Source organism: Rhinopithecus roxellana, chromosome 10 (assembly GCF_007565055.1).
Source record: "Rhinopithecus roxellana isolate Shanxi Qingling chromosome 10, ASM756505v1, whole genome shotgun sequence".
Taxonomy (NCBI): Eukaryota; Metazoa; Chordata; class Mammalia; order Primates; family Cercopithecidae; genus Rhinopithecus; species Rhinopithecus roxellana.
In genome coordinates, this window is record NC_044558.1 from 32,974,444 (window position 1) to 32,990,082 (window position 15,639).

Consider the following 15,639-nt stretch of genomic DNA (forward strand, 5'->3'; position numbering starts at 1 on the left):
ACACTAGTAGTAACCATCTGAAAAGGTTGTTCCTAGGTCGTATTCTTACTGCTACTGGCTAGCATTCAGAGATATATTTGCTGATTATAGAGCAAAGGCCTGACAAAAACAGCTAAGTCTCAGTTAGTTCTTATTAGCGTAAGAACTGGCAATGCTTCTGGTAATAGACATTTTCAGGTAACAACTGGGCAAGGAGGGCTTGCGAACCCTATAGTCAGAATGTGTAGGTGGTAGAATAGTGGGTAATATATATGAGTAGACTCTACAGAGGTCTCAAGAGTTTATGCTATTATCAGAAGTTAAAGATGATTTAATAATAAAGTCTACTTTATGTATTACTTAGGAAGGACGCAGAGAAAGGAAGTCCACCGGCAGAGGAGATGAGAAAACACAGAATAGAGTTATTATATATGTGTGATTTTAGATCTTCCCCTCTGTTGTCTCAGTGGCACCTTAAGGATCTATTTTTTCCCCTTCTTTCTCAGCTTGCAATAACAGATACAGCTCACTGTTCAGAAGTAGAAACTAAAAATCCAAGAAAGAAATGATAGAAATATAAGTCAGATTTGGATGCAAATTTGCTCTCATTGCATAAACCTAAAGCTGGGGATGCAACTCATAGAGGAGAAAAATGACTGGGGGAGCTTCAGCTCTCCAAACATGTGTGGGAGGCAAAGGGGAGGTCATAGTGAATACCACTGGCCATCTTATCATCTGAAGGTCTGGGCACCACTTGTTCTCTGATTAGACTGTGGGATGTGGCTGATTTGTAGGCTATGTGGTGACATGAAATAGCCTTGTCCTGATTACAGAGCCAGCTGGGGAAAAACAAATCCTCTATGTGTTAAATCAGCATTATCCCCATTGGTTTTGGGGACCCTTCTGTGATACGTAGATATAGCCTTGCCATGAGTCAGATAAAATCTGTCAGTCCTGTCTCTTTCTGTCTACATTTTTATCTTTCTTTGTAAGTGATTCACCTGTCTGCTTACCTTTCAATGTAGCAAATCCCAAGTTAAACCTGAATTACTTTACAGGCATGATAGCACTCCCATGCTAAAGTGAAGTATATCTCTCTTGCCTCTCTAGCGTCATTCAGGATAAACTCTAGAGTAAGAGAAGAATAATACAGAGAGAGATGAAGATTAATTTACAGGTTTTTGGTGGCATAAATGATGACCATCTGCGAATAGGATTTATCAGACCTGGAAAACTTCAATAAGATCATATTAGACATGGGTACTCAGGATGGCTGTACCAGGAGGAGTGGTTTCCTTTCAATTACCTACTTTATGTGCTAGCCTGTCGACAGGAAGAAAGTTTGTTGAGAACTAGTCTGGAGCCCAATAAAAGTTACCAGTTTTTCCTTTTGATACATCCTTTAAAAAAGAATTGTTTTCTTGTTTGAAGGAGGGCCTGATGGTAGGTAACTTTGAGGAGCTGGAGAATATTTCCAGTCAGACTGATGAATGCACTTCAGCATCACGATACATACTTTGAGAAGTTACTTCCTCTTTTACTAGTAGAAATTGTGATCAAAAGCTGGGATTGTTTTCAGAAAAATCTTACCCTGGCTTTAGGTCAGAGGCCTTTGAACCATGACTCAGGTATCTGATTGAGTTGTTACTCAATAGAGAAATATCAGAGACAGAAAGCACTATATTTGAGCACTCCAGGCCAGACCTAAGCATATTAAAACAAACAAGTCAGTGACTGTGGAAGAATGTGTAAATGTCCTCAGGCAGGCTTTTTGCTGAGTAAAAAGTGGGAGGGTAGTTCTAGCTAATTTTTAAAATTATTTCCCATAATGCTAGGAGAAAATGTCTTTACAACCTGAAACACTATGGAATCTGGAAATGAGTTTAATTTTTTTTGGATAAATTTCAGGCTTAAGCTTTTCCAAGAGAATTGCTCTATCTAAGTGAAATTAGAGTATTGCTCCTCCTCCCTGCCACAACTTCTTTTATTTTTTAAAGCTGATCAAGGAAGGAAAGAAGGCAGAAAGTGAAGGATGTAAGAAAAAATGAAATGAAAAAAAAATGCCTAGAAGCGTTCCTGAAAATGACACTGGCCAAGGCTCAAACTCACTAGTGCCTTCAGATAGCCTAGGGGATCGAAGCAGATACACATTTCAATGATATTTTTATAAGCCTTCAGATAGCCTAGGGGAGATACTGGAGAAATGCCACCTTGATCAGTTGTCATGGCCCCAAGTGGTAAAGCAGTGTGGTGACAAGGAGGAATCTGTGGTCTCAGATAGCAGGATTAGTTCTTTGAAGAACATAACAGACACCTCCTGCTTTAGATTTTGCCTTTTCTTTCCTTTCATACTTACATTTCTCTCATATATATTTTTCCTTCATTTTTTATTTTTGCTTAGGTTCTGGAACTTATCCATATTTAGGTAATGGTATCATTTAATCATTTAATTGGAATTTCCTTAATGGATAATAGCAGCATTCAGTAAGTAGAAACTCCCACACGTATATGCTCAGACTTGGAAAGAGTTCAGAAAGTGCAGACACTGATTGCAGTGAATTCCAATGTTATTTTTAAAGCACTGGCTAAACACCATCAGCAGCAGAAAGGCACCCAATGACTGGATGCCCTCCCTTTTCACATTGTATAGTAATGCAAGAGAGGCAGAGCAGTACGATTGACTAGTACTTATCTGCTGTTTCTCTCTCATCAAAGGTGATAACTTGACTATTCCCTCTATCAAAGCCCTAAGAGCTTTGATTTGGGAGCCTCCCCAATATATTCAGAGTAGAAGGAATATCTATGGAAGAAATTCCAAGCCAAAAGATGTGTCTTCTTTCATGGAGGAAATATAGGATAGAGTTAGTTTTAGGAACTTGCCGCCGTATCATTCCTTGGATTCTTAGTATGCACTAGCCAGTCTGCTGCTGCCTCCTCACCTTTTAGAATCTTCTTACACAGATGGTTCTTGATGATCAATTATCTTGATGATAATTGTTCAATTTATAATTTTTTGACTTTAGGATGAATTTATCCAGATGAAATCCCATCATAAGTTGAGGAGCATCTGAACTTACAATGATTCAGTGAAAAATTTTTAAACTTTATTGTGGGTTTATCTGTTGTATTTAATTAACTTTTGACTTATAGTTTAAACGTATGGTGAGTTTATTCAGATGTAACCCCATCATAAGTTGAGGAGTAGCTGATTTTGTTTTACATGTAACATTGGGAGTTTTTAGATGTGCTTAGAAGTAGGAATGAAAAAAAACATGTCTATTTATTTTCCTGGAAGCAGAAACACAGTTTTTTTCTTTAAAATACATTTACATAATGAAAAAATATGTATTTTGACCTACATAGTATTTATGATGATCTTCAATATGTTGTTTATGTATAGACATTGTCAATTTCACCCTTTTTTGTGCTGGAATTTTCTGTATTCTTAAAAATATTCTTGAGCTTTGTTTTGGAACATAGGTGAGCTAACTGGAACACTGCTTGATCCTTTTAGGTATTGCTTCTAAGATTGTTAGATAAAACCCAGAGCAGTGTTTATTCTATGGCTAATTGTCTTTTTATTTTTTTGGCTATTGGTGTAAGATCTTTCTGAATACTCTACCCAATGCCCTCTGAATTAAAGGTTTTTAATTCTGGCTGGGGGATATGCACTATTCCTGTCTCCATGTGTGCTTTCAGGATGTTTTATCTAGTCCTTCTGGGTAGTTCTTTCTTGAATTGGGGTTATTTCCTCACACACGAGCTGCTCAGTACTCTGCTAAATATTGTAGGGTAGCTGCCACAATTCTCTGAGGTTCTTATTCTGTATAACTCCTTACCGGTTCTCTCCCCTGTGAATTCTAGTCATTTTGGTCTCCTCGACTCTTAGCTCCATTTCCTCAGTTCAGGAAGATGATTGGACCTTGTAGGGGTTTTCCTTGTCTGTATCATTGCCTAAAATGTCTCCTAAGATAGTAAGAAGGTCCAATCCTGGGGCTACCTCATTTGTTTCCTGTCTCTCACAGATCACTGTCTTTGTTGCTTGATATCCAATGTCTTTAAAAATCTGTTTCTTACATTTTACTTGTTTTTTCATGTGATTTTAAGCAGGAAACCTCTGTAAATATTTAGAAAGATATGTCAGAATTTGGGTTTTGGGGAATTAGATATAGGTGTGAAAATGAGCACTGTCCTTTAGTGCATGATCTTGAACAATGTACTCGATGTTTTCAGCTGAGTTTTCAATTGTTAAAGAGTATCTTTTATATAATGTGGTAGTGAACATTGAGATGCTTTAGCATAGTGCCTAACATATCATGAGTGATAAATTAGTGAAATCTATCCTTAAGCATTGCTTTGTAGCTTCTTTCAAACACCATAGCACAAATAGACATTCTGTTCCTTTTTTTTTTTTTTTTTTTTTTTTGGTCACAGTACCTGGAACAGGTAGTGCCAGATAGGTTTGATAGTGTCCATTGGAAGCTATAGTTAGGAGTAATTAGTACCCCATAGAGCTTTGATGGTTGTTGCTGGACTAGAGGGCATAGAGAAGAAATAGTGGTTTCCAGAAGAGGAAATATTGCCTAGGGGGAACAACTCTACTTGAAGGATTTGTGGTGTACAAAGAAGTGCCAGGTAGAGACTTTTCTGGATATGTATGCAAAATGGCCTCAGCCATCTCTTAGGGATTCACATTAATTGGATATAGAACAAACTAGAGAGGACTGGGAGCCCTACTTTGGCATATGGAGGGAATAAACAATGAACAGAGCTTATTACTCATAATCCTGATATTAAAGTTTGGGCTTGTGTGGCTAGGAATATCAGCTACTTAGGCAACTGGCACATAGTTGGTCATTGTGCACTTATAAACAAAGAAGAATCTTTCTAATTAAATTTTGGAAAAGAGTTTTCCTAGAGATGAAAGTTAGGTGAATTGAAGAAATAGATTATAAAACAAAGAAAGTCTGAAAATATAGACCTAGGGTTGGTGAGTATTGAAACACAACAAAACTTTATATTCATGTAATTGAGATGCACAGAAACATTCTTCTCAGTAATATTGAACCATGGAAAGTTTTGCTTGTTTCATTGATTTGAAGGCAAGGGTCCTTCACCTTCACTACATCGGTTAATATAGAAACACATAATATAGCCATAGAGTAATTATTTTAAGTACAGCCACTGCTTCTACATAACAGCCTCTGCAGAGAAAATATAGAAGTAGATTACTTCTAAAAGCACCCTTCTAAATGTAAACCTTGCTAAAAGAAGTGTGTATCAGTAGTGAAAGATAACATTGGTTTTCTTATGGTTTAATTTTCCTTTCACTGTTGAGCTATCCCCTCCAGTTACCTATACCACATATGTATTCATGTATGCAGTTATGTGCTGATGCTTTATGGATACATACACCAATATGATCCAGAATACTAAAATAATTAGTGGCATCAGTTATTAACAAATTAGCCCCTAAACATATTGTTTTGAAAATAATATTTGAACAGGATATTTACCAGAATTCTTTCAAAGTGAATATTGATTGTGACCGTTTACATTTTGCATAGTACCCACAAATTAATGAGTGATGGTTATCATGTCCAGATAAACCCTTGCCACTTCAATGATATTTTGTGTTTTTATCTCAGAACCATTTTTTTAGGGAAAAATTATAAATTCTACTTGAAGGCAAAAATAGAGACTCAGGAAAATTAAGTAACTTGTCTACACTCACATAGTGATGTGGCAAGCATTTATACTTATATTTTAATTTTGTATATAGGTAATTAGTTTTACATTTTTATTGCTAACAGTTAGTGTAAATCAGATATGTCTTTTATAATTACATTGCATTGTCCTGATTGCCAATATCTTCCCCTCTTTCGAGCAAAATAACTTCGTCTTGACTTGTAGTCCAAATGACAACTGACAGATTTACTATGGAATTTGCTTTCCGGTCACAGCAATGGATTGAGGTGTCCACTAACCCAAGTACAGTCAGTCATATTCCTTCCCTGAGAAAATTAGAACTACTGGTGAAGGAAGAGCATCTTCAGCTCTGTCACTAATGTGTGCAAATTTAAATTCAGTAGTTGTTGTCATCCCCACTGACTGGCAAGAGATATATTTTAGTAGCAAGAGAAAATTAAGCCAACATGTGAAGAAATGCAAAGATGAGAATGAAACAGACACTCATTGGATGGTTCCAGAGCCTGAAGTCTGCAAAATTGCCCTGGGCCCTGCCTTTCCAAGAATCCAATTTTGCTGATACGATAACCAAATCATTACACACGAGATAAAATTGTACTTTGATTTTTGATATTATGTAAAGATTTTAATTGTTTGTTTCAATTTCTGTTTCTCTAGCTTGTTTGAAGAATGAGTCTTCTTTTTATGAGTAATGATTTGTAATGTTTCCTCTTTCACATATGAAGTTCATGTATATACTGTATTCATATGCCAAAGTGGATAATTATTTTTAACTTTTAGTTTAAGTTGAGGGGTACAAGTGCATGTTTGTTACATAGGTAAGCTTGTGTCATGGTGGTTTCTAGTACAGATGATTTCATCACCCAGTATGAAGCCTAGTACCCATTAGTTGTTTTTCCTGATCATCTCCCTCCTCCCACCCTCCACCCTCCAAAAGGCAATTGAGTATTTTTCCCCTCTATGTGTCCATATGTTCTCCTCATTTAGCTCCTACTTATAAGTAAGAACATGTGGCATTTGGTTTTCTGTTCCTGCATTATTTGGCTAAGGGCGATGGCCTCCAGCTCCATCCATGTCCCTGAAAAGGACATGATATCATTCTTTTTATGGCTGCATAGTATTCCATGTTGTTTTCTTTCTTCAGTGTATCACTGATGGACAATTAGGTTGATTCCATGCCTTTGCTATTATGAATAGTGCTGCAGTGAACATACATGTGCATGTATCTTTAAAATAGAATGATTTTAAACCAAACACCGCATGTTCTCACTCATAGGTGGGAACTGAACAAGAGATCACTTGGACTCGGGAAGGGGAACATCACACACTGGGGTCTATCATGGGGAGGAGGGAGGAGTGAGGGATTGCATTGGGGAGTTATACATGATATAAATGATGACTTGATGGGTGCTGACGAGTTGATGGGTGCAGCACACCAACATGGCATAAGTATACATATGTAACAAACCTGCACGTTATGCACATGTACCCTAGAACTTAAAGTATAAAAAAAAAAAAAAAATCTTCAAGTCAAAAAAAAAAAAAAAAAAACCTTTCAGTGATGAAAAAATACTTGTAAGTCCCACTGAAGTACTGCTTTAGTTTAACTATACATAAGAAATTACTTAACCTTCTGCTATTCCAAATAGATTTAATGCTCATGTTTTAAGATGAGCCTTCCACCCCCAAAAGAAAAAGAAAAAGAAAAAAAAAAAAAAAAAAGAATGATTTATATTCCTTTGAGTATATACCCAGAAAGGGATTGCTGAGTTAAATGATATTTCTGTCTTTAGGTCTTTGAGGAATCACCACACTGTCTTTCACAATGGCTGAACTAATTTACACTCCTAGTAACAGTATATAAGCATTCCTTTCCCTCCATAACCTCGCTAACATCTATTATTTTTTCTTTTGATTTTTCAAATAGTAGCCATTCTGACTGGTGGAGATGGTATCATTGTGGTTTTGATTTCCATTTTTGTAATGATCAGCGATGTTGAGCTTTTTTTTCATATGCTTGTTGGCTACATGTATGTCTTCTTTTGAAAAGTGTTCATATCCTTTGCTCACAAAATGGATAATTTTAAAACTACTTTATACCAAAAGGGAAGATAATGATGAAGGATCATTTCAAGGTACAGAATGAATTACATCATTGCCCTCCACTAGAGAGAGATGATGGTGACGTTCACAAGGTTTATAAGGACACTAAAAGACTAATTTTGAAAGAAAAGATTAGAATTGGGTATTGGACAATTGAGCAGGTCAAGGAATAGAAATTAATAGAAGCTGACATACTTTGCGCAGATCTCAGACTTTGAAATTTATAGTGAAACTCATCTCATTTTCTGTTTTTAGGCCTTGGGTTTACTGTGGTTTTTAGAGACAGTCCATGAACATTTTGCTTTGTTTGATGGAAGAACTTCTGAATCACTTAAGAATATCATTGATGTACTTGTCTCTCTCTTTAGGATTTTTCCATATAGCTAAAATGTAATCTGTTGTTTCATTCTAGAACTAGTGGTGATAAGAGGTAATACCTGTGCAAAAAATTGCAGAGTAAGTTTATGACATGATTTTCTACTTCATTTAAACCTTTGTATGAATCATATAATTTCCTCATCTCCATTTGTCCTATTTTTAAAAGTGATTATGGTGACTACCTAAGACCATTAGTGGGATGCAGAAAAGCACATTTAAAAGAAATTGATAATTATGGCATATTCTTACATGCACTACAAACTAATGCTTTTAGTACTGTGACTAGAGGTTAATAAATAGGAAAACACATGTTTAAAATAAGCAGTAATACAGTACAATCTTAATCTAAGAAATGACAGATATATCATACATCACAAAAATTGACTAAATAGCATGTCCTGTTATCTAATATCCCTAATGTGTTATTTTATCTACATATAAAAGGCATGAAGGTGCTATGTGTGGGTGCCTCTCCTTTTTCTCCTGATAAATTTTATAGTTTTAGAGTTGTCAGAACCTACTCCTCTAAAAATCTGTTATTAATGAATATATTCATTCATTTACTCCTTAATACTTTCCTTTATTTCTTTATTCGAGACAATTAATTTTTATGCATCAACTACTATTTTAAGCTCTGAATCAATGTGTGTTAGATTTTACATCTCAATAAAGGGTTTTAAAATACATTTACTGTGAAATTTAATCATCGTAAACTTTTTGTATTTGAATAAAAAAAGACTCCTCTAAAATTCATTTTCATTGTTCTTTAGGATAACAGGAAATATTTTTCTTTCCTTAAAAATATTAAAATTTCAGATTGCTAAAGCATACTAACGTTTTTGTGAAATGTATAGCTGAAGTAAAAAAAGAAAAATCCTATAGGAAGATATAGCTTTAGTCAATATAAAATTGAATGTGTAATTTTCTTTGTCAATAAATGTTCTAAATGTCTTTAGCAAGATAATATTTTGTGACTCATATCAGAATAGGTAGAAAATTGCACTTTAACCATATTCCAATCCACAGGGTTACTTATGTCGGCACAATACTAGTGGAAGTTGATCAGCAATTTTGAGGATTCATATAGAACTATGATCACATAGACTTGGTTGTTACCAGATGTCTAGGTACTGAAAGGCTTCTAATTTGTAAAACACGGTATGATTTTTAGCGCATGTACATCAGAGACCATTCTGAGTTAATGTTGATAAAGCTAACCCTGTTTAGGTGACCAAAAGCTGTGGGAAATCATGTTAGGAGAAAATGAGGCAATTTTATCTAGATGATGGTAAATCAACATTTTAACAATTGTTCTTGATTCTTATGGCAAACTACAATGATAGTTTCTAAATGGAGTCATTTACTTGTCTAAGTAGCAAAGTCCTTCAAACCAGCATAGAAGGATCATAACTTCCTGAGTTATTTAGTTTTCAGAATTCAACTTTCATATCAATACAACAAATTTAACTGAATCTGTTGACAAGTTAAGGAGAATGATGGCTTTGGAGAATGCCAGATTTGTTTGGTAGCAGGAATACCACTGTAGATTTTCTCTGCCTTGGAGGGCTTTAGTGAAGCAGAGTAAAACCCATAAGACCTGAAATAGACAGACAGTCAAATTCACTATAACAAAAACACAATAAATACTTTGACATATGTTGAGATGCAAAAAGCTGCTGATACGTTTTCATATTAAGTTGATAATGAAAACTAACAACAGTATGTTTTTGTTAAAAATATTTATAGGCAAAATGTGGATTTACTTATGCATACCATTTATGATTCCTTTCGTAAAAAATACCTTAGTGAATCTTTTGCCTTGCTGATATGGTTTGGCTGCGTCCCCACCCAATCTCATCTTGAATTGTAACTCCCACAATTCCCACTTGTTGTGAGGGAACCTGTGAGAGGTGATTGAATTATGGGGGCGAGTCTTTCCTGCGCTGTTCTGATGATAGTGAATGAGTCTCATGAGAGCTGATGGTTTTAAAACTGGAGTTTTCCTGAACAAACTCTGCCTGCTGTCATCCACGTAAGACATGACTTGCTCCTCCTGGCCTTTCATCTTCTGCCATGATTGTGAGGCCTCCCTGGACGCATGGAACTGTAAGTCCAATAATCCTCTTTCTTCTATAAATTGCCCGGTTTAGGGTATGTCTCTATCTGTAGTGTGAAAACGGACTAATACACTTGCTTAAAATATAATTCAACAAAATGCTTAAATGGTTAAAGAATTATCTCAGTAAATATTCCCTGAAAGCTTATTATGTATGGGACACAGTGTTACATTCTGTTGGGTATATACAGTCTGTTGAGCTTGGACCTTGCCTTAAGGAGAGCTTTATTTCCTTAGTGAATTAACCAACCTTACCCCAGTTCTCTGAAAATATGCTGATTTATGTCTGGTATGCACTAATTGCTCATGGTGACTCTTGAATATTCATGTACTTTTGCTCTCAGTAGTTGAGTTGTATACTTACTAAAAATCAGTTAAGAGTTCTAAAATCAGCTGTATTTTCTTTAGTAATAAGGTAATTTAATTACATTGTGTTTTGGGTCCCCAAGATTGCTTCCTAGTCCAGTGATTTGCTAGAAGGCTCAGTAAATAGTTGTAACCACAACTAAGATTTATTATAGAAAAAGGATACAAAAGCAAAGTCAGCAAAGGAAGAAGCTGCCAAGTGCAAAGTTAGGAGAAAATCAAGCACAAGCTTCCAACAGTTCTCTCCCAGTGGTGTCACACAGGGAAGATGCACTTAACTTCTCTAGCAACTAGTTGTGACAACCCACATAAAATGTTGTCTTCCAGGGGAGCTCATATGAGCCTAGGAATCCAAGGTTTTTATTTTTGGTCAGTCATATTGGTACTGTCTGTCTAGTATGTACCAAAATTCCTTACTGCAAGAGGAGAGCAGGTATCCATCATAAATGGCATTGTTTGTACAATTTAGGCACAGCAAGCCACCTTTATCATTTAGTGACAACTTTATACCAGTTTAAAGACCTGTTTGCCAGTCAAGTTCCCTAATATCAACAAGGGCCAACTTTGCAAGCAGACCTTTCTCAGGCCTGCTATGTCAAGTGTTTTCTGCACATACCTAAACCAGTAAAATACGAATGCATAAGAGAGGACAAGAGAGGAAGTTATTTTTATGAAAACCAACTTTAATATTTTGAAGAGACTTGGTTAAGGCAATATGTTTTAAAAATTGTAATTGAATTAGACATGTGCTAGACAATTACTTATTCAACTTTCAGGTTTACAAGAATCACTTGGATGTTGTTAAAGTGTGGATTCACATTGAATTAATTCTGGTATAGGGCCTCAAACTGTATTTCTCTTTTGTAAATTAAAAAATCATTTAATTGATATATGTTTGTACATATTTATGAGGTACATGTGAGATTCTGATAACATGTATAGAATTTCTCAAAAGATGACATACAAATAGCCAACAAGTGCATTAAAAAAATGCTCAACATCACTAATTATCAGGGAAATGCAAATCAAAACCACAGTGAGATACCATCCTACCCCAATTAAAACAGCTATTATTAAAAAGATTTTTAAAACAACAGATGCTAGTGAAAATGTAGAGAAAGGGAACTCTAATACATGCATAGAATGTATCAAAATATCACATGTACCTTGTAAATATTATAATGGGTATGCAGGATTTCCATTACTGGAACATTTATCTTTTCTTTCTGTTGGTAATATTCCCGATCTTCTCTTCTAGCTATTTGAAAATATACATTATATTGTTAATTATACACATATTGCCACTCTACCGTGCTATTGAACACTAGAACTTATTCCTTCTATCTAAATGTATGTTTCTATCCACTAACTAACCTCTCTTCATCTCCCTAACCCCACAGACATTCTTCTCAGCCACAGAAAACTATTGTTCTACTCTCTACCTCCACTTCTTATAGCTCTCACACATATGAGTGAGGACATGTGACATTTGTCTTTCTGCGCCTGGCTTACTTAACGTGATGACCTCCAGTTCCATTCATGTTGCTGTGAAGGACAGGACATACTTTTTTTCCTGACTAAATAGTATTCTATTGTATATATGTGCATATTTTCTTTATCCATTCACCCATTGATGGACACAGGTTGATTCTATATCTTAGCTATTGTGAATAATGCTGTAATAAATATGGGGGTGCAGGTATCTTTTTAATATAGTAATTTCCTGTCTTTTAAATAAATACTCAGTAATGGGATTGCTGGGTCCTATAGTAGTTCTACTTTTAGTTTTTTTGAGAAATCTACATACTGTTTTTCATAATGGCTGTACTAATTTACATTCCCACCAGCAGTGTTCCTTTCTCTGTATTCTCACTAACATCTGCTATTTTAAAAAATCTTTTTAAATAATAGTCATTTTAATCAGAGTAAGATGATATCTCATGTGGATTTGATTTGCATTTCCCTGATAATTAGTGATGTTGCACATATTTTTAAGTACCTGTTGGCCGTTTGTATGTCATCTTTTGAGAAATTCGGGGAATTTGCCAACTTTTTAATGGGATTATTTGTTTGTTTTGCTGTTAAAGTGTTTGAGTTCCTTGTATATTCTTGATATTTATTAATCACTAGTTGGATGAATAGTTTGTAAATAATTTTTCCCATTGAACAAGTTGTCTCTTCACTCAGTTGTTTCCCTTGCAGCGCAGAATATTTTTAGTTGAATATGGTCCCCCTTGTCTATTTATATTTTTATTGACTGTACTTTTGAGGTCTTAGCCATAAAATTTTTGCCCAGACTGACCTGGAGTATTTTCTATATGTTTTCTTTCTAGTATTTTCAGTCTTGGGTCTTATATTTAAGTTTTTAATCTATTTTGAGTTGATCTTTGTACACGGTGAGAGACATAGGTCTAGTTTCATTCTTCTGCATATGGATATCCAGTTGATACTATTTCTGATAAGTTACAAGATATGATAATGAGGAAGCTGGTCCACAGATTATACTTTGAGTAGCAATGTTCCCGGGGATACTGAAAGGCAGAAAAATAAACAAATTCAAAGATTTTACTCTCAGATTTATATAGAGATTCCTTTAAATTGATGTTCAATGTTAAATAACTAAAGTTGAGATAAATGTGCAAAATGAGTGTTGGGGGGACCATTTTACAGAGCTCTAATCAATATATTCTCAGAGAAAAGGCCTCAATCCTACATTAAAATATTCACATATAAAAGTACAGTTACATATTTTAATTTAAATATTTGTGATGTAAAAATCTCTTTGTTAATAATTCCACATTTTATAGACCATTTTACTTGTTCATTTACTGGACAATTGTGTTGAATAGCAAGACTTCCAGAGAATGACATAGAAATGACTTCTCATGGACAGAACCAAAGGATATGGAGATTTGATAGATGAATTATTTTAATCAGAAATGTCCCTTTTGTGGAAGAGGTGGCATTTGAATCTTGGAGGCCAGGGAAGATGAGTAAATTTTGATAGCCAGTGACAGATGTAATTGGAAATTATGATGGGATTTTTCCTTAGAGAATTAGGGCTTATGAAAGAATGTAGTTGTGGTAAGTCTGGGAAGGTAAGATTGATTGGTTGTGGATTGTAGAGCTTTGGCAAACATAGTAAAAGCATACATTAATAACAAAAATGATGGATTTGCTATTCCTGCACCTTCCTATTCTAAACCATCCAATGGCTTTTCATGACACTTAGAATACAGTCTCCAATCTTGACAAGGCCTCTAATAATTTCCCTATCTGATCTCGGTGCAGGTTACCTCATTGATAGCCACACTGATCTTTCTATTCCTGAATGTTTCAAACATGTTACTAATTCCAGGCTTTTGTATCTGCTGATAACTCTGCCTGCTAGAGTCCTTTCTCTGATATTTCTTGGCTTTGTCTCTTGCTATTTAATTTTGTTTTTGTTCAGATGCTGCCCACTCATGGAAGTCTTCCAGAATAGCCTTATTTTAAAATAGCAACTATCTATCACAGTCTACCTTTTATTCTGCTTTTATTTTCTTACATGACACCTATTTATTATAACCTGGCAATATTTTTTATATTTGCGTACTTGTTTTTGCCTATAAAAAACACTTGCATGCAAGTTGAGTTCACTCAGGTATCCCTAGAGCCTAGAATAGTGAATGAGATATAGTAGGAATTCAATAAATATTAGATGAATAAACAAGTATCTCAATTTGTTATGCATTGAAACCTGTCCTATGTCTGAGCTGATTGAATATTTTTAATATTATAAGATCTACAAAATGAGTAGTTTTCATGGTGTAAGTTTTCTCCCCCAGAGTTTGAACAATTCTTGATGTACAATAGGTGTTCAATAAATAATAGATGACTGAAATGTCCTAATACTTTATGCATTGAATTTTTTTATTTCTGTGTCATAACTAATTGTAATAAAAGGAAAATACTATATTTAGGAACTGGCTAGTATTGACAATATGGACTTGTATCTTATTAAATGGCATTTGGCTTATGAAACAAACTGGAAAGCCACTCCTCTTCCTTAAAGAATTATATGACACAGTAACATCTTAATTTGGGATGCTATAACAAAGTTTCATAGACTGGGTGGCTTATAAACAATAGAAATTTATTTCTCTTAGTTTTAGAGGCTGGACATCTGATATCAGGGTGCAAGCATAGTCGGGTTCTGGTGAGGGCTTTCTTTCTGGTTGCAGACAACTGACTTTTCATTGTATCCTCACATGGAGGAAAGAATAGAGAGAGCTCTCTGAGGGTCTCTTTTATTTATTATTATTTTTTCTTTTTTTTTATTATTATACTTTAAGTTCTAGGGTACATGTGCACAACATGGAGGTTTGTTACATATGTATACATGTGCCATGTTGGTGTGCTGCACCCATTAACTCGTCATTTAAATTAGGTGTATCCCCTAATGCAAAATCAATGTGCAAAAATCACAAGCATTCTTATACACCAGTAACAGACAAACAGAGCCAAATCATGAATGAATTCCCATTCACAATAGCTTCAAAGAGAATAAAATACTTAGGAATCCAACTTACAAGGGATGTAAAGAACCTCTTCAAGGAGAACTACAAACCACTGCTCAGTGAAATAAAAGAGGACACAAACAAATGGAAGAACATACCATGCTCATGGATAGGAAGAATCAATATTGTGAAAATGGCCATACTGCCCAAGGTAATTTATAGATTCAATGCCATTCCTATTATGCTACCAATGACTTTCTTCACAGAATTGGAAAAAAACTGCTTTAAAGTTCATATGGAACCGAAAAAGACCCTGCATTGCCAAGACAAACCTAAGCCAAAAGAACAAAGCTGGAGGCATCACGCTCCCTGACTTCAAACTATACTACAAGGCTACAGTAACCAAAACAGCATGGTGCTGGTACCAAAACAGAAATATAGACCAATGGAACAGAACAGAGCTCTCAGAAATAATACCACACATCTACA